We start from the raw sequence: 21,315 nt of genomic DNA, 5'->3' as shown, positions 1-21,315 counted from the left end.
ATCGTTATGTGTCCCCCCAAAAAGCATATTGAACTCGCTGGAGAGCATTATAATTATTTTGGGAGTGGCCGATGTCCACAAAACCCATTTAAACTTTCATTTGAGGTTTGGGTGTGTCAGTGTTTTGTTTGCAAGCAGCAGAGCAGGAGGCTCTGTGCAGTACAGGTCTGAGTGAATCTGAACTCAGTTAGCAAAGCTACTGATGCAGAGGCAACGGCAGGAGCTGTACCAGCAGCAGATGAACAACCTGATTCTGCAGCAGATTGCAGCCCTGCAAGAATTGCATCTACCACTGACCTTGGTCCTTTCCAAGGCACTTGACAGAGTCAAAGCGATGCTGAGGAAAATGAGTCTGGAGGATGACCTGGAAACCTTCCTCACTGTCTTCAAAATAACCTTGGGACAGGAGAACTTGCCAGCTGACCACTGGGCTGAAGTGGTGACCCCATTCCTGATGGAAGATGTCCAGAAGGTGTATTTTGACCTCAGATGCTAAGATGCTTGGAACTATGGAAGCCTCAAAGGTGAGATCATTGCCCGTATGGGTGTCAACACATATGCATCGATGCAGCCGGTATATCAGTGGACCTCTGAGGAGGCCTGTTCCTTTAGGTGTCAGGCATTTGAATAAGAGAAATATGGTTCCAGCCAGAGACCTTGACCCCAACAAAGATGATAGAGAGGGTTGTACTTGACCTGCTTGTGACAACTCTGCCAGCAGCCATACAGATTTGCATGGGGCAAGGGGACCTGGGAAGCCTAGACCAGTGTTTAGCCTGATTGAGCATTATATGTCTACAGAGGAACAGCGACATGACCCTTTGCTGGGGTCAGTCAGGACCTTGCCCATTCTGAAGCGGCACCCCAGAGTTAGGGTTACAGGAGACCAATCTCCCATAAACCGATCTCGGGGTTTAGCGGTGCCATTCAATCAGGTGTTGGCATTGCAAAAAGATAGGACATGTGACTGCTAACTGTCCCCTGACTGTTGAACCCTTGTATTGAGAGTTTACTCACCAGGAGGTATCAATGTATGACCAGGCCATTTACACCATGGATGGCGTTGCCCCATCCGTGCCAAGTTTACTTCAATGGATAATGGGCAGAGGGTCTCTTGGACTCATGGAGCATAGTGACACTCATATATGAATTATAGATCTCTGGGTTAGAACTCACTGGGGGAAAAGTAGGTGTTATTTGTATTAAGGCAAACTCCATGAGTATCTCACGGCAGAGGTTACCTTTTTCACTCCATGCTGGAAGGTTAACAGGTTAACAGTCATAATTTTTGTGACACAACAGCAATCTCACCAGCGAGATCGCTGTGTGTAACAGCGATCAGCGACCGGCCCCCCTGCCGGGATCGCTGCAGGAAAGGCCAGGACCTTTTTTTATTTTTTTGGTCGCTCGTCTCCCGCTTGGCCACCACGCATCGCTGCGTGTGACAGGCGGGAGACCAGCGATCTGCTAGTAACTAATGTACACATCGGGTATCCAAGGGACGTGCATCCCTTAGATACCCGATGTGTACGTTAGTTACCAGCGCGCTGATGCAGGAAGCTGGTAACTAACGTACACATCAGGTATCTAGAGACGCACGTCCCTTGGATACCCGATGTGTACGTTAGTTACCAGCTTCCTGCATCAGCGCGCTGGTTACTAACGTGCACAGCGACGCCGGGTGCTGGGCGCCGCTGTGCTGATCGCTGGTGAAGCTGTCTGTTTGACAGCTCACCAGCGATCAAATAGCGATTCACCAGTGATCCTGACACATTGATATCGTTGTCAGGATCGCTGGTTAGTCGCTATGTGTGACTCCAGCCGTACCCTTGTTCTGGTCCCTGGGAAAGAGAAAAATTAACCCTCCCTGGGCAATTGTCTGTCCAGGTGCAGAAACTGAAGATCCTGAGTCAGGGATACCTGCCCTAGGGGGTCACCATCATAGGTAAGAGTGTAACACTGATAGGTTTCACCTAGAGGTTTTGGCAGGAAAGGAAAAGGAGACCACATCAATTCCGGAGCTGAAAGTATCTTGGGGAACTTTTTGGACAGTTCAGCTCCAGGAACCACATTAGTCTGGACATGGGAATGGGTAATAATGATAAACAGGGTGGCACATCAACCTAAATCAGATGCAGTTTTTCCTCATATGGCAGTCAACCAGTAGTTATTAAACAGGGATGATAAAATCCATTATAAAATAATAGAACAGCTGGTAGTGCCCCAATCATACCACTGGGCAGTTCTTGAGATGACCCACAAACACACTCTAGGGGGGCATCTGAGAGCTAAAAAATGCAAGAACTTATTCTGCAGCCATTCTTTTGGCCGAGTCAATGAGGTTTTGCGAGTCCTGCCCAGAGTGTCAGCTGACCACACCCACAGCAACCTTTCGTAGTCCATTGGTTCCTATGCCTAGGTTATTGAGGTGCCTTTTGAGGGGATTGCTTTGAATCTGCTAGGCCCAATAAAGAAAGTAGCCCATGGCCACCATGACATATTGGTCATAGTGGATTATGCGACTCGTTACCCGAAGGCAATTCCTCTTCAACATACTTCGGCAAAAATTACCATGTTTACCATATTCTGTCACCTTAGGCTCCAAAACGATGCTTTACAGATCAAAAGACTCCTTTTATGTCCAAAGTCACCAAGGAATTGTGTAAATTGCACCAGATCATGCATTTGTGCACATCAGTCCACCACCCACAAACCAATAGTCTTATAGAAAGATTTAATAAAACCCTAAATTTGATGTAAAAAAAAGTGGTAGCTAAAGATGGGAAGGACTGGCATATGTTACTAAAGGAGATACCACAGTTTTCCTGAGGATTCTCTCCATTTGAGTTGTTATATGGTAGACATTCCAGAGGCCTGCTGGATATTGCCAAGAGACATAGTAACAGGAGCCCACCCCTCAAACAAACATTATAGAGCACTTTGCGTGTATGCAGGGCCAGATTACAGTTATAATGTATATTGTAAAGAAACATCTCCTGAATACCCCAGTAGCTCAGAGACAATTGTATAATAGAAAGGCCATGGTCACGTCCTTTAAAGAAGGGGATCAGGTAATAGTCTTAGTGCCCATAGCAGAATGAAAACTCCTGGCCAAGTTGCAAGGTCCATATGACGTCTGGAAAAGATTGGGGAGGTAAATTACAGAGTATACCAGCCTGGGAAGAAAAAAACCCAAACAACTATATCATGTAAATTTGCTAAAAGTATGGATGGGCAATATAATACTGATACATTTTGAAAAAGTTTTTGGATGGTTATTAGTTATTAGCGAATAGTTAAATATTCGGATTCAGGAAAATCGGCACAAGTAATGTCTAATAGCCATGTATTCATACCGAATAATGAATCCAATGCAAGTCAATGGGAAAGCCAAATATTTTTCTGCTGGTCCCATCAATCAGGTCTGCGGTCCTGGGAAAGTGCTATAACTAAATGGGAACAGCATAGAGAACATGCTTGCATGCCTTTCTGACTCACATCACAATAGATGAAAAGCCGGCAATTCATCTGCCGCATACAGTAAAATCACGGCAGGAGCCAACAGGTTAGACTACTCAGATTACATACAGTATATACACATATAATAGATATATAGATGTCAGTGACACACATATATATGTATATATTTTACATAGATAAATCGATGGAAGAAAAGCCAGCAATTCAGCAGCCATGTACTGTAAAATCACAAAAGGAGCCAACAGATTAGATTAGATGGATTACATGCAGTATATACACATACAATAGGTAGATATATAGAGGTCAGTGACATATACAATTAGTGCAGTGTGTGCAGCTTACTGTACATGTATTTAATTAATAAAAGATTATTTTTCTGAAAAAAAAATGGCGAGGTCTCCAGTTTAATTTTCTTAACCAGCAGAGGGAAAGCTGACGGCTGGTGGAAAATGTTTATAGCCTGGGAAGGGGGTAATATCCATGGAGCACCGCGAGTACAGCGATGCTCGGGCAAGTACCGAGCATTACCGAGTATGCTCGCTCATCACTAAGATGTGCCTTTTCTGGGGTGACTGAGAACTGATGTTTTTAGCTGGGGGGCAGTATCCATAGCCCCTTCCTAGGTTAATAATATCAGCTCACAGCTGTATACATCGCCTTTACTGGCTATTAATATGAGGAACCCCCCAAAAAATGACATAAGGTCCCCTATAATTAATAACCAGCAGAGGCCAGGTACACAGCTTTGGGCTGATATTAATAACCTAGGAAGGGGCTATGGATACTGCCCCCCAGCTAAAAACATCAGCTCTCAGTCACCCCAGAAAAGGCACATCTTAGTGATGAGCAAGCATACTCGGTAATGCTCGGTACTCACCCGAGCATCGCTGTACTCGCAGTGCTTGGCCAGCGCCAAGCATTTCCGGGATTGCTTGGTGAGAATTCGGGTCCCCGCCCTCCATGTTTGGTGCTCTTTAGAGTGCCAATCAACATACAGGGATTGTCTGCCATGCACTGTATTGCCGCAGCCATTTTGGTTGTGCATTAAAGTGATTGGCTGGCCGTGCAGAGTCATCAGGTATATAACAGACCTGGAACCGCCCTGCTCATCCCAGTCAGCTCCAGAATCACTAGTGTAGGGAGAGTTGCTGCAGCAATAGGGACAGAATAGGTGGGGTATCAGTTACTGTGGGTATACCATAAATGAATACACAAATCCAGCTAAATCAACAGACTAATTACGGGGTATATAGATTGCATTGCTAGGTAGGCAGGGAGTGTATGTGGGGATATAGATATCACTGCTAGTCAGGCAGGCATTGTATGTGGCATACTTCATTGCATACATCAAGAGGGTCTATTCCATTACTGTCTCCTGCTGCTGCCTATTACATACTAGCTGTTTCCAGCCAGCTAACACTTTGCACGCTCATTGCTATCTAATTAACGCTGCTGGTGATTAAACAAAAGTAAATAATGACAACATTTAATAGCGCTTACGCAGGTGGTAAATTAAATTAAAATGAAGTTAATAACAATAATAATCATTAAAAATCTGAATAATACTAATGATACATTTTATTCACAGTGTAAAATCAAAAACAAACAGGATTCAGTAAGATGTGCGTTTTTTATTCATTCCAGCATCTAAACAAATTTCATAGCGAAACATAAATTAAGTTAACATTTCTCTGTAAACACAATTAAATGTATAGTCATTTTCGTCATTTTCAAAGATCTTTCCTTGACTTCTACCAGGTACAATTTGAACTGAAAGACCTTTACAACTTTTTACTCTAGAGAATGCAGTGTATAATTGACCATGTGTGAATACAGGATCAGGTAGGAGAACGCCAATCTTATCGAATGTGGTGATGTGGTGGGGGGGCGGGATTATGTGTGGTGATGTGGTGGGGGCGAGATCATGTGTGGCGATGTGGTGGGGGCGGGATTATGTGTGGTGATGTGGTGGGGGCGGGATTATGTGTGGTGATGTGGTGGGGGCGGGATTGTGTGTGATGATGTGGTGAGGGGGCAGAGCTACTGTGCTGGGGGCGGGATTAGCGAGTAATCACGATGCCTCTTATATATATAGATATTGACCGTATATATATCCCCAGGTATCAGTGGCCAGAAATTTTTTTTTGCATCTTAATTCTGATTATTTTATTGAAAAGCAATCCAGAGCACATGTTTTTCTCTCCATTTGCTTGCTGACACTGCAGAATACAGCCAGATACTTTTCATAGTACAGCGTGAAAATCCAGTTATTTTAAACGGGTTTGCCGCCTCAGCTATCAAACCTGAGAGTACAGAAAAATCTGCATTTTTGTGGTACTATCAAAATTTTTGGGAATATCTTAGACAATTTCTTGAAACCGTTTTGCTGCAAAAAAAATATTTAGCTAACGGATCCGCCACACGGACCGCATATCATTGCAGTCAAAATTGTGCCATTTCAGGCCTCCACAGAATTGTTTTTGTTGTGTCTTAGCCTACTTATTGACACAATTTTACTGGCCAAAAAAAAATACAGGCCAGATATTTGAAAGTGTGGTATCTCCGTAACATGCCTCATCTATCTGTGGGCTACAAATTGTGGCATTTGAGGCCTCCATTCAACTGTTTTTGCTGTGTTACCCTAGTTCTTGACACTATTTTGCGGTAAAAAAGTAAAAATACAGGCCACATATTTTATTGTGTGGTATCTTCATCACTAGTGTTGAGCATTCCGATACCGCAAGTATCGGGTATCGGCCGATACTTGCTGTATCGGAATTCCGATACCGACTTCCGATATTTTTTCAATATCGGAATTCGGCATCGGAATCGGAAGTTCAGTTGATTGACAGCCTGACGTCATCATGATGCGCGGTGTGTGCGCATCATGATGCGCCGTCATTTCGGGCCTTCCGGGGGTCTCTGCCGGCCTGCCGGGGGGCTGTGCCGGCCTGCCGGGGGGCTGTGTGGACTGCCCGGGGTCTGTACCGGCCTGCCGGGGGGCTGTGCCGGCCTGCCGGTGGTCTGTGCACCCTGTGGGGGTCTGTACCGGCCTGCCGGGGGGCTGTGCCGGCCTGCCGGTGGTCTGTGCACCCTGTGGGGGTCTGTACCGGCCTGCCGGGGGGCTGTGCCGGCCTGCCGGGGGGCTGTGCTGATGTCCGGGGGTCTGTGCAAGCATCGTCCGATGGGACTACAAGTCCCATCTGGCGATGCCTGCTACCATGACAGTGATTGACACATTAGCCAAAGATGGGACAGTAGTAGTCCCATCATCCGGCTAATGTGTTAAATGTTAAAAAAAAAAATACTACATACATACTACATGCATGCTACATACATACTACATGCTACATACATACTACATATATACTACATACATACTACATACATGCTACATACATGCTGCATGCTACATACATACTACATACATACTACATACATACTACATGCATGCTACATGCATGCTACATACATACATGCATGCTACATACATACTACATGCATGCTACATACATACTACATGCATGCTACATACATACTACATGCTACATACATACCACATACATACTACATACATACTACATACTACATATATACTACATGCATGCTACATACATACTACATGCTACATACATACCACATACATGCTACATACATACTACATATATACTACATACATACTACATACATACTACATACATACTACATGCATACTACATACATACTACATGCATGCTACATACATACTACATGCATGCTACATACATACTACATGCTACATACATACCACATACATACTACATACATACTACATACTACATATATACTACATGCATGCTACATACATACTACATGCTACATACATACTACATATATACTACATACATACTACATACATACTACATGCATACTACATGCATACTACATACATACTACATGCTACATACATACCACATACATACTACATACATACTACATACATACTACATGCTACATACATACTACATATATACTACATGCATGCTACATACATACTACATGCTACATACATACCACATACATACTACATACATGCTACATACATACTACATATATACTACATGCATGCTACATACATACTACATATATACTACATGCATGCTACATACATACTGCATGCTACATGCATGCTACATACATACTACATACATACTACATGCTACATACATACCACATATATACTACATACATACAATACATTCATACAATACATACATAGACATACAGTACATATAACATAGAGTAACATACTTACCAATACTTGTCACATTGTTCCCCGAAGCCATTGTCTTTTCCGGAATAAATATTAACATAACAAACCACAAAAATACTCACCCACGATCCGAAGCAGTCCACGAGTGTGTCCCACGACGATCTTGGGTAGAGAACTGCAGCATCAGATGATGCTGCCGTTCTCTACGGGCTGCAGGAATCCAATGACGGAAGGTAGGTATCCTTCCGCACTGTATTCCTCCGCCACTTAAAAAAAAAAAAGTCCCTAGTCTCACTTTATGCCATTGCTGTGTGGGAATTTCCCACACAGCAATGGCATAAAGTGAGACTAGGGACTTTTTTTTTTTTTAAGTGGCGGAGGAATACAGTGCGGAAGGATACCTACCTTCCGTCATTGGATTCCTGCAGCCCGTAGAGAACGGCAGCATCAGCTGATGCTGCAGTTCTCTACCCAAGATCGTCGTGGGACACACTCGTGGACTGCTTCGGATCGTGGGTGAGTATTTTTGTGGTTTGTTATGTTAATATTTATTCCAGAAAAGACAATGGCTTCGGGGAACAATGTGACAAGTATTGGTAAGTATGTTACTCTATGTTATATGTACTGTATGTCTATGTATGTATTGTATGAATGTATTGTATGTATGTAGTATATATGTGGTATGTATGTAGCATGTAGTATGTATGTAGTATGTATGTAGCATGCATGTAGCATGCAGTATGTATGTAGCATGCATGTAGTATATATGTAGTATGTATGTAGCATGCATGTAGTATATATGTATGAATGTATGTAGCATGTAGTATGTATGTAGTATGTATGTGGTATGTATGTAGCATGTAGTATGTATGTAGTATGTATGTAGCATGCATGTAGTATGTATGTAGTATGTATGTAGCATGCATGTAGCATGCAGTATGTATGTAGCATGCATGTAGTATATATGTAGTATGTATGTAGCATGCATGTAGTATATATATATGAATGTATGTAGCATGTAGTATGTATGTAGTATGTATGTGGTATGTATGTAGCATGTAGTATGTATGTAGTATGTATGTAGCATGCATGTAGTATGTATGTAGTATGTATGTAGTATATATGTAGTATGTATGTAGCATGTAGTATGTATGTAGCATGCATGTAGTATATATGTAGTATATATGTAGCATGTAGCATGTATGTAGTATGTATGTGGTATGTATGTAGCATGTAGTATGTATGTAGCATGCATGTAGTATATATGTAGTATGTATGTAGCATGTAGTATGTATGTAGCATGCATGTAGTATATATGTAGTATATATGTAGCATGTAGCATGTATGTAGTATGTATGTGGTATGTATTTAGCATGTAGTATGTATGTAGCATGCATGTAGTATATACGTAGTATGTATGTAGCATGTAGTATGTATGTAGCATGCATGTAGTATATATGTAGTATGTATGTAGCATGTAGTATGTATGTAGCATGCATGTAGTATATATGTAGTATGTAGCATGTAGTATGTATGTAGCATGCATGTAGCATGTACTATGTATGTAGCATGCATGTAGTATATATGTGTTATGTATGTAGCATGTAGCATGCATGTAGCATGCATGTAGTATGTATGTAGTATGTATGTAGTATATATGTGGTATGTATGTAGCATGTAGTATGTATGTAGCATGTAGTATGTATGTAGCATGCAGTATGTATGTAGCATGCATGTAGTATATATGTAGTATGTATGTAGTATATATGTAGTATGTATGTTGCATGTAGTATATATGTAGTATGAATGTAGCATGTATGTAGTATGTAGTATGAATGTAGCATGTATGTAGTATGCATGTTGTATGTATGTAGCATGTAATTTTTTTTTTTTTTTTTTACATTCAACACATTAGCCGGATGATAGGACTATTACTGTCCCATCATTGGCTAATGTGTCAATCACTGTCATGGTAGCAGGCATCGCCCGATGGGACTTGTAGTCCCATCGGACGATGCCTGCACAGACCCCCGAAGCCTGCACAGACCACCGGCAGGCCGGCACAGCCCCCCGGAGCCTGCACAGACCACCGGCAGGCCGGCACAGCCCCCCGGAGCCTGCACAGCCCCCCGGCAGGCCGGCACAGCCCCCCGGCAGGCCGGCACAGCCCACCGGAGCCTGCACAGACCACCGGCAGGCCGGCACAGCCCCCCGGCAGGCCGGCACAGACCACCGGAGCCTGCACAGACCCCCTGGCAGGCCGGCACAGCCCCCCGAAAGGCCCGTACAGACCCCAGAGAGGCTGTACAAGGGCAGGAAAGGGTTTTTCTTATTCCGATACCGGAAGTCCCATAGACTTGAATGGGACTTCCGGTATCGGAATCGGCGATACCGATACTTTTTTTAAAGATCGGCCGATACAATCCGATACGATACTTTGAAGTATCGGACGGTATCGCTCAACTCTATTCATCACACATCTCATCTAATCTGTGGGCTAAAAATTGTGGCATTTCAGGTCTACATTGAACTGTTCTTGCTGTGTGCTACTCTAGTTAGTGACACTATTTTGCTTCAAAATAAAATACAGACCACATATTTTACAGTGTGGTATCTGTCACATGCCTCATCTTTCTGTTGGCTACATATTGTGGCATTTGGGGCCTCCATTAAACTGTTTTTGCTGTGTGTTACCCTGGTTCTTGACACTATTTTGCTGTAAAATAAATAAAAATACAGGACACATATTTTACAGTGTGGTATCTCCGTCACACGCCTCATATATCTCTGGGCTAAAAATTGTTGCATTTCAGGCCTTCATTCAACTGGTTTTGCTGTGTGTTACCCTAGTTCTTGACACTATTTTCCTGCAAAAAAAATAAAAATACAGGCCACATATTTTACAGTGTGCTATCTCCGTCACACTCCTCATCTATCTGTGGGCTAAAAATTGTGGCATTTCAGGCCTACATTGAACTGGTTTTGCTGTGTGCTACCCTAGTTAGTGACATTACTTTGCTGCAAAAAAAAAATAAAGGCCACATATTTTACAGTGTAGTATCTCCGTCACACGCCTCATCTATCTGTGTGCTACAAATTTTAGCATTTGAGGCCTCCATTCAACTGTTTTTGATGTGAGTTACCATAGTTCTTGACAATATTTTGCAGTGGAAAAAATAAAAATACAGGCTACATATTTCATAGTGTGGTATCTCCGTCTCACACATCATCTATCTGGTGGCTACAAATTGTGGCATTTGAGGACTCCATTCAACTGTTTTTCCTGTCTCATAGCCTAGTTATTGACACCATTTTCCTGAAAAAAAATTGTTACCTACCGGCAAGATATTTTAAACTGTGGTTTTCCAGGACACGGATCACATGTAGGTTTGCTCCAAAGTCAGCCATTTGTAGTGAACGTGGAAAATATTATAGTCCATTTAAAATTGGCAAGGCGCATGGCAGGGGCCAGGGAAATGGACGTGATGTGATGGTGCATGCAGAAGCCGAGGTCGAGGCCATGGGCAAGCTAAAATTGGGCCTCAACAAACACCCACATTTTCTTGCTTGACCTTCCTGTCCCAATTACTAGGGGACCGCAGCAGTATTACATTATTGGACCCAGAGCAGTGTCAAAAGGCTGTTGGTTGGATAGCGGATAAAGCTTCCAGTCACTTTGCCACCAACACCATCAACCTGTCTTCTACACGGTCAAGTCTGAGCAGCTGTGAGTCTGGACTGCATATTCCTCTCCTTGATCCTCCTTACTCCCACCATGCCGAGTGCCCGGAGACAACTGATCCTACACTTGGAAACTCTGAAGAGATGTTCACGTTTCCATTTATAGATTTGGGCCTCTTATCTGTTCCACTTGAAACGAGGCAAGATGAGATCGCATGTAGCAATGCCCAAATAGTTGAGCCACCAGGGTCACACGAAGGCGATGGTGGGAACATATCACAAGAGGTGGATGAAGATGAGACACAATTGCCAGTAAATCAGGAAGAGGACCAGAGTGTGGAAGTTGAAGACAAGGTGGTGGATGATATAGTAACTGACCCAACCTGGCAGGAGGACATGCAGAGCGAGGACAGCAGCACACAGGGGGAGGGAGGCGTAGAACCCGAACAGGCAGGAAGAAGCAGTGTTGTGGCCACAAACAGAAGGTGGGCAACCATTCCTCGTAACACCAACACGACAGAAGTTGTCAGTACAAGTGGTAAGCCTTCCCAAGTCTGGTTGTTTTTTAAAGACTCTGCTGATTACCCCAAACAGGCCATTTGCACCACCTGCCATGCCCGCATCAGCAGGGGTAGAAAAACTACCAGCCTGACCACACCCAGCATGAACAGGCACATGGCAGTAAAGCACCCAATTTTGTGGGCTGAACCCCAGGCTCCACGAACAGTGTGTGCGGGTTACATCACTGCTTCTTCCACTGTTGTGTGTACAAGCCAATCCCTGGTCCACGATGCATGCAAAGATACCTCCTGCCCTGCACCTGTCTTTGCCCACACTCAATTAGCACCATCATCAAGCACTGAAAATGCTGACAAACTGACTCTTATAAAAATGAACAAAGGCTGGATTGGGCCAGATTTCTCTACACCACTGAATGATAACAGCGAAACATAACCTCAAATCAAGTGTCATTTTTTGGGAGGTAAATTCCCATGCACCTCTTCACACCCACACATGGGCATACGCTTCCTGATTTTGCCATGGTGACCGTGGTCTTTGATGCAACAGTCACGCTATTGTGTTAAAGGGTTAAAAATTTTTTTACACATTACGTTGATGTGTACTCCTAGGGGGAAAAGTTTGTCAGCCTCATCCAAGGAATATTGGGATGCATCCAAATTAGAAGCAGGCCTTGTATTCACTCCATGGGCAAACTTTATGGGAGTAGCAAATTAAGAAAAATGGGAACTTTGGTTTCATGTGGCCATCCAGTAAGTTGGTTCAAAGGGTTATCGGTGTGCCTGTAACTTTGGGGCAGGGCACGCCTTGCATTCAATGCATAGGCTAACATTATGGGAGTAGCTAAATAAGAAAAAGAAGGAAATTTGGTTTCATGTGGCCATCCAGTAAGTCGGTTCATAGGGTTATTTGGGTGTGTGTAACTTTGTGGCAAGGCGGGCCTTGCATTCAATGCATAGGCAATCAGTGTGGCAGTGCAAAATGCCTAATAATGGAAACTTTGGTTTCATGTGGCCATCCAGGATGTCTGTTCCAAGTGTTAATGAGGTGTGTGTAAGATTGTGGCAGAGCATGCCTTGCATTCATTTCATGGGCAAACTGTATGGGAGTAAAAAAAAATAAGCATAATGGGAACTTTGGTTTCATGTGGCCATCCACTACGTTGGCTCAAAGGGTTATTGGGGTGTGTGTAACTTTGTAGCAAGGTGGACCTTGCATTCAATGCATAGGCAAATACTATGGGAGTATCTTATAATGGGAACATTTTTTCACGAGCCCCTCCTGTACATCTCGTCAAAGGGGTATTGGGGTGCGTCCTAATTTTTTTGCAGCCTAGCCACTCACTGCATAGGCAATAACATTATAGGAGAACCACTGTTTAATAATGGGAACAACAAAGCATAGCCGGCTGATGGCCCTTTAAGAATATTAATGCCGCCTGATGCCCCTATAAAAATAGGCTTTGTGACTTTCACAGGCCCTCCTTCATAAATGAAACAGGATGTGTCTGATGATGTGACACACACCACATGGCTAGCCAAGGTTGTTAAATTTTAAATTGACTTCCCTGTGAATGCATTTTAATTGGTTGAAAGCAATGCCAAAGTTGAAAAGCGCATCAAAAATGCTACGTGTGAACAAAACCCAAATGGTGGAGGTACATATTTTGCGGGGGTTATTTATTTTGCCTTACATACAAATCATTACCCTGGAAAGGATGTTCCATATTCCTTAACATATTTCCCAGGAAAATCCATTTTAGTTTTGTTTTTGTATGTTTTAGTGTGCGCCTGTAATAGTGCCATAACACTCTGATAACATTGTTCACAGCAGTGACCTAGGAGTCAGAAATGCTTCCAGGGGTCTTCCCCATGATGTTTCCATGTCATTTCAGCACTGCTCCCATCGATTTCAGATGTTTTTAGACCCTAAATATCCTGGGGGAGGGGGTGTTGCGTCAAAAATGCTCTGGTTTCCCATAGACATACATTGGGCTCAGTGCTCAGGTCGAGCACCCGAGCATTCCAATTTGAACGACCCGAGCATTTTAGGGCTCTCCCATCAGTAGCACACCAATAAGATATGCCAACACCGTGGGAAAAAGTCAGTGAGTTCACAGTTCAAGCTCAGTGACTTCACCGCAGATCACGGTGGGAAATTCTCACCGTGATCAGCGGTGAACTCACTGAGCATTAACTGCAGTGAGCTCATCACTGACTTTTTCCCACGTTGTTGAAGTCACAACAGTTCAGCCAAGTTGGGAACGCAGCCTCAGTGGCTGGAGGTAACCTCAATGACATCATCGCTAGTCACTAATGCTGCACTCGCAGATGTTCAGTCACCAGAGGTTCTCAGCCTGAACAGTCACACCTTGGCACCGTCCAGGTTGAAAACTGTTTCTCCCCCAGACACGGATTACAGCGAGGGACAGAATGACAGACAGAGGTATGTTGTTGCTTTTTATTTTTGTTTTATTGCAGGAAATGAGGGATTCAGTGGAAGCAGGCATAAGTTGAGTATAAGGCTATGTGCGGACATTGCGTATTTGCCTGCAGAAATTTCTGTGCAGATTCTGCCTTTCTTGGCAGAAAACACAGTTGAAATTCCACACGGATTTGATGCATTTTGATACGGATTTGATGCAGAATTTTCATGTGCATTTTCGAATTTGTGAGCTAAATAATATAAATGATTTTAAAAAAGAATTGTGAATAGTCTATCTATCTATCTATCTATCTATCTATCATTGAACAGGTGTCAGCCAGATACCCTCATTAATAAAACAGTACATAAAGAGTTAAATAAACACACACGCGCACACACACAATCTGCATGAAACTCAATATCTGTTTATTTTTTAAAAATAAAAAAAATTGCATGGGCTCCTGCATAATTTATATAACCAGCAGAGGGAAAGTCAATGGCTCAGGGCTGATGTTAATATTCTGGGAAGGAGCCAATAGCCATAAAGGTTCCTAGGCTCTTAATATCAGCTCACAGCTATATGCTATGCTTTTACTGGCTATTTTACAGGGGAACCACAGAAAAAAATTGACATGGAGTCCCCCTATAAAATCAGACCAGCAAAGGCTAGGCAGACAGCTGCGGGCTGATGTTAATAGCCTGGGAAGGGACCATGTATATTGGCATCTCCCCAGGCTAAAAACATCAGCTCTCAGCTGCCCCAGATGCAGCAATTCTGGCACTAAGCCTCACTCTTCCCAGTTGCCCTGTAGCGGTGGCAAGTGGCATAATATTTTTGGGGTTGATATCACCTTTGTATTGTCCAGTGACATCAAGCCCACAGCTTAGTAATGCAGAGGTGTCTATAAGACACCTATCCATTACTAACCTATAGTTATATGGTGAATAAAGACACAGCCAGAATAAAGTCCTTTATTTGAAATAATTAGACAGACTTTATTGAATCTTAATTAACCATACTTACTGAATGCCTAATCCCTGACTCCCTCGTCTCCTGCAACAAAAATAAAATAAACCAACATGTAATACTCCCTGTATGAAGAAGTCCATTTACAGAGTGTCCCACAACAATCTCACGTATAGAACAGTCACATCAGGAGATGTGACTGCTTTACCCGGCCTCCGGTGATACACTGACAGGAGGTAATCCATCCCTCCCGTAGTGTATCACTGCACTGCCTTGAGCGTTCACCGAAGTTCACAGCTCCCATGATCTCACTTAATGCACTTCTGCTGTGTTAGAACTTTCCCATGCAGCGATGCCATAAGTAACAGCAGTGCAGCTGATCAGCTGAGACCCTGCAGGAGGATTACCTCCTGTCACTATATTTATCCTGATGTGACTGTTCTACACGTTATTTTACATTATTTCTAGGAGACGAGGGTGTCGGGGATTTGGTGTGAGGTGAGCATGAGTTTTTATGTGAATATGTATGTAATGTTACGTTTTTGTTTAACTGTGAGCACAGGCGCTAGCAGATGATACTACTGTCCCATCAGCAGCACCTGCTGTGACTGTTATTAGTGACAGTAGATATAGCCGGATGGGAGCAGTAGTCTCATCGGCCCATGCCTGCTTTTTTACCACAGGTCATCGCAGAGGGTCACAGTCAGCTGCAGAATGATGCTGACACCTGCCAACAGTACCGGTGGTAGCGGCAGCGCACAGCCGCAAACAAAAGCAGACACCCACACACATGCAGACACCCGCACACACGCAGACACCCGCACAAACACACAGAGACACATGCAGACAGACCAACACATATTCTCCGCCCATACACATAGTCTCCACCCACACACTCTTCCTCCTTCCGACATCATTTCCTTTTCTGCAACGTTTTTGCCAGCACATCCGCAGCAAATCCACAAACCTTTTTAAACCTGTGGTTTTGCTGTGGATTTGACTTACTCAATGGAAGTAATTGGGTGCAGAAACGCTGCATATCCACACACGGCTGATTGTGGCAGAGTGCGGCTGATTGCGGCCGGTTGTCAGCTCACAGCTCACAGCTGACACCCTCCACTAAGTGCCAGGAGCGGTCACGGACCGCTCCTGGCAGTTTAACCCCCGGAACACTGCGATCAAACATGATTGCTGTGTCTCGAAGCTGGCAGAAGGGTTGACAGCCCCTTTGCCTTTGGATCGGAGACCCATGGCATGACATGGGGTCCTAATCGCTGCAATGGAGACTCAATGTCGTTATGACAACATCCGGGTCTCCTGACCTGAGAGTCTTCCTGTCATGCGCACTAATGATCAGGAAGTCTCTCAGATCTGTGTAAAAGTAAGAATTAAATTTTTTTTTTCTAAATATTAGTAACAATATTAGAAAAAATAATAATAATAAATATTTATTTTTATTATCATTAAATCAATATTTGAAAAAAAGTCTAAAAAATAAACGTACACATATTTGGTATCTCCGAATCTGTAATGACCCGACCTATAAAACTGTCCCACTAGTTAACCCCTTTAGTGGACAACATTAAAAAAACAAGGTAAAAAAATGCTTTATCATCATATCACACAACAAAAAGTGGAATAACACGTGATAAAAAAGACAGATATAAATAAGCGTGGAAATGTCTTCCTGTCCCGCAAAAAACAAGCAGCTAAATAGCTCCATCACTGGAAAAATAAAAAAGTTATAGCTCTCAGAATAAAGCAAAAATAATTAATTTTTTATATAAAACGGTATAAACACTCCCCCCCCAAAAAAAAATTGCTGGTTTTTGTTCATTCTGCCTCCCAAAAATTGGAATAAAAAGTGATCAAAAAATGTCATGTGCCTGAAAATGGTACCCATAAAAACGTCAACTCGTCCCGCAAAAAACAAGAGCTCAAATGACTCTGTGGGCCAAAATATGGGAAAATTATAGCTCTCAAAATGTGGTGATGCAAAAATTATTTTTTGCAATAAAAAGCGTCTTTTAGTGTGTGACAGCTGCCAAACATAAAAACCCGCTATAAATAGTAAATCAAACCCACCTTAATCACCCCCTTAGTTATGGAAAAATAATAAAATAAAAAAGTATTTATTTCTATTTTGCCATAAGGATAAGAGTTAGGGTTAGAGCTAAAGTTAGGGTTATGGCTAAAGTTAGGATTAGGGTTGGAGCTAAAGCTAGGGTTAGGGTTGGGGCTAAAGTTAGGATTAGGGTTGGAGCTAATGTTAGGGTTAAGGTTTGGGCTAAAGTTAGGATTAGGGTTGGGGCTAAAATTAGGGTTAGGGATGGCATTAGTGTTAGGGTTGGGGATAAAGTTAGGGTTTGGGCTAAAGTTAGGGTTAGGGTTGGGGCTAAAGTTAGGGTTGGGATTTTGGTTAGGATTGGGATTAGGGTTAGGGTTGGGATTAGAGTTAGGGGTGTGTTAGGGTTAGGTTTGTGGTTAGGGTTATGGTTAGGGTTGGGATTAGAGTTAGGGGTGTGTTGGGGTTATGGTTGTAGTTAGAAATGGGGGGTTTCCACTGTTTAGGCACATCAGGGGCTCTCCAAACACGACATGCGTCTGATCTAATTTCCAGCCAATTCTGCATTGAAAAAGTCAAACGATGCTCCTTCCCTTCTGAGCTCTGCCATGCCCCCAACAGTGGTTTACCCTCACATATGGGGTATCAGCATACTCAGGACAAATTGAAAAACAACTTCTGGGGTCCAATTTCTCCTGTTGTCCTTGGGAAAATAAAAAATTGTGGCGAATAGATAATTTTTGTTAAAAAAATGATTTTTTTTAATTTTACTGCTCTACATTATAATCTTCTGTGAAGCACTTGGGGGTTCAAAGTGCTCACCACACATATCTAGGTATGTTCCTTTTGGGGTTGACTTTCCAAATTGGTGTCACTTATAGGGGGTTTCCTCTGTTTAGGCACATCAGGGGCTCTCCAAACGTGACATGGCGTATGATCTCAATTCCAGCCAATTTTGCATTGAAAAGTCAATCGGCGCTCCTTCCCTTCCGAGCTCTGCCATGAGCATAAACAGTGGTATACCTGCATATGTGGGATATCAGCGTACTCAGCACAAATTGTACAACACCTTTTGGGGTCCAATTTCTCCTTTTACCCTTGGTAAAATAAAACGAATTGGATCTGAAGTAATTTTTTTGAGAAAAAAAAGTTAAATGTTCATTTTTTTTTAAAACACTCCAAAAATTCCTGTGAAGCACCTGAATGGTTAATAAACTTCTTGCATGTTGTTTTGAGCACCTTGAGGGGTGCAGTTTTTAGAATGGTGTCAGTTTTGGGTATTTTCTATCATATAGATGCCTCAAAGTGACTTCAAATGTGATGTGGTCCCTAAAAAAAGTTGTTGTAAAAATGAGAAATGGCTGTTTAACTTTTAACCTTTATAACTTCCTAACAAAAAAATTTGTTCCAAAATTGTGCTAATGTAAAGTAGACATGTGGGAAATGTTATTTATTAACTATTTTGTGTGACATACAGTATTTCTCTGTTTTAAGGGTATGCAAATTCAAAGTTGGAAAATTGCAAAATTTTCAAAATTTTTGCCAAATTTCTATTTTTTTTACAAATAAAAGCAAGTCTTATCAAAGAAATGTTACCATTACCATGAAGTACAATATGTCACGAGAAAATAGTATTAGTATCACCGGGATCCAAGGAAGCATTCTTGAGTTATTACCTCATAAAGGGACAGTGGTCAGAATTCTAAAAACTGGCTGTAATGTCACGTGTAACTGGATACACCGCCTCCAGCACAGCAAATTTAAACAGAGCTAAGGGAAACACCGAGGAAAGTTACAATGGAGGGCCCTGCAATAGGGAACGGGGACGTGGAGACCTCCTGCACTCCCCTGAGTCAGTGTCCCTACACTCATGATGATCCCTAGGCAGGTTCCGCACCTGGCGACGAGCAGGGTACCTCAAATCCTTAGCTCGCCCTGCACCTATCCCTTTCTAGTGAATTGGACGGTGCAGAAACTAATCCCACCACTGCACTAATACACACACAAGGAATGTCACAAACAGGGAAAACACCACTTAGCTTTGCTCTGTTGCTATTGCTCCCAGCAACAAAGTACAACACCAATACGACACCAAAGTTCAGCTTCACCCCTGAAGCTCGACATCTGAATTCAGCTTCCGCCTGAAGCTATTACACCAGAGCTCCCCTGAGCTGCCAGGAACTCCTCTCTGTAGTTCCTTCCTTCACCAGACTTTGTTGGAAATGAGCAATATCACCAACAGTGAGTGAGACCTCCTGCTACTCCTTTATAGGTAGCAGCCAGGGAATCACACCTGCTTCATTATCACGTGCAATAACACCAGCGGCCACCGGGGGGAAACTGAACCAAAGTAACCAGAGTGCAATGACCCTAACGGACACCGGGGGGCTAAACTAGAACTAATACAACCACAGTGTAATGACCCTAATGGCCACCGGGGGCAAAACTATCTTTAAGCCAACAGCTTAAAGAAAAAAAAAAGGTTACTTGTGCAAAATCTGTCATAATCCAACCTGGATCATGACACTGGCCTTATCATTAACATGCAAACCACCCTTGGGGGGTAAAGGTTTTAAATAAAAATGGAAAACTTCATTTTGTTTTATTTCTAATAAAATTCTTTATTCTGGCTATGTCTTTATTTACCTTATAACTATACTATTAGTAATGGATAGGTGTCTTAAAGACGTGTCTCTATTAGTAATCTGCAGGTTTAATGTCACCTAACAATGCAAAGGTGACACCGACCCCACAAATATGAACCCCACTTGCCACCACTACTGGGCAAGTGGGAAGAGTCAAACAAAGCGCCTGAATTGGCAAATTTAATAGATGTGCCTTTTCTGGATAGCTGCAGGCTGCTATTTTTTGGCTGGGGGGTCAATATCCCTGGCCCCTTACCAGCCTGAGAATACCAGTCCCCAGCTGTCTGCTTTAGCAAGGTTGGTTATTAAAAATGGAAGGACCCCACGCTGTTTTTTCAAATTATTTATTTAAATATAAAAATATGGTGTGGTGACCCTTCTATTCTTGATAACCAGACTTGCTGAAGCTGACAGCTGAGGGTTGCAGCCCCCAGCTGTGAGTTTTGCCTGGTTAGTTATCAAAAATATGAGGGAACCCACGCTGGGATTTCTTTTAATTATTTATTTACAGCGACTCTTTAAGGCTGGTTTCACATTTGCGTTTTTTAGCGCTGGAAAAAAACGCATACCTGCGCATGCGTTTTTTCCCCTATATTTAACATGGGTGCGCATACCTGCGCGCTTGTAAGCGCATGTATGCGATTTTCATGCGCTGCGTTTTTTTGGGGTGTGCGTTGGTATTTTCCAGACGCAGCATGTTGCATTTTTTGGCCCTGCAAAAAAGCGCATGCGCACATATGCGCACGTTTTGCGCTAAAAATGGCCATTATAGCCTATGGATGCACATATGTGCGCACTGGCATGCTCATGTATGCGTTTTTTTGCATATGCGTTTTTTTTTTAACCATGGAATTTAGGGGTTTGGGTTAGAGTTAGGGTTAGTTAAGGGGGTTTAGGGTTAGGGTTAGGGTCAGGGTCAGGGTTAGGGTTGGGGTTTGGGTCAGGGTTAGGGTTAAGTATGGTTTGGTTAAGGGTTAGGGTCAGGGTTAGGGTCAGGATTAGGGTTAAGTATGGTTTTGTTAAGGGTTAGGGTCAGGGTTAGGGTTGGGGTTAGGGTTAGGGTCAGGGTTAGGGTTAGGGTTGGGGTCAGGGTTAGGGTTAGGGTCAGGGTTAGGGTTAAGTATGGTTTTGTTAAGGGTTAGGGTCAGGGTTAGGGTCAGGATTAGGGTTAAGTATGGTTTTGTTAAGGGTTAGGGTCAGGGTTAGGGTTAGGGTTAGGGTCAGGGTTAGGGTTAGGGTCAGGGTTAGGGTTAGGGTCAGGGTTAGGGTTAAGTATGGTTTT

The sequence above is a fragment of the Dendrobates tinctorius genome, unplaced genomic scaffold (genome assembly GCF_039654945.1).
Source record: "Dendrobates tinctorius isolate UK_male_01 unplaced genomic scaffold, ASM3965494v1 ptg000134l, whole genome shotgun sequence".
In the NCBI taxonomy this organism is placed as follows: Eukaryota; Metazoa; Chordata; class Amphibia; order Anura; family Dendrobatidae; genus Dendrobates; species Dendrobates tinctorius.
The sequence above is the reverse complement of the archived record's forward strand: the minus strand, read 5'-3'. Positions refer to the sequence as shown.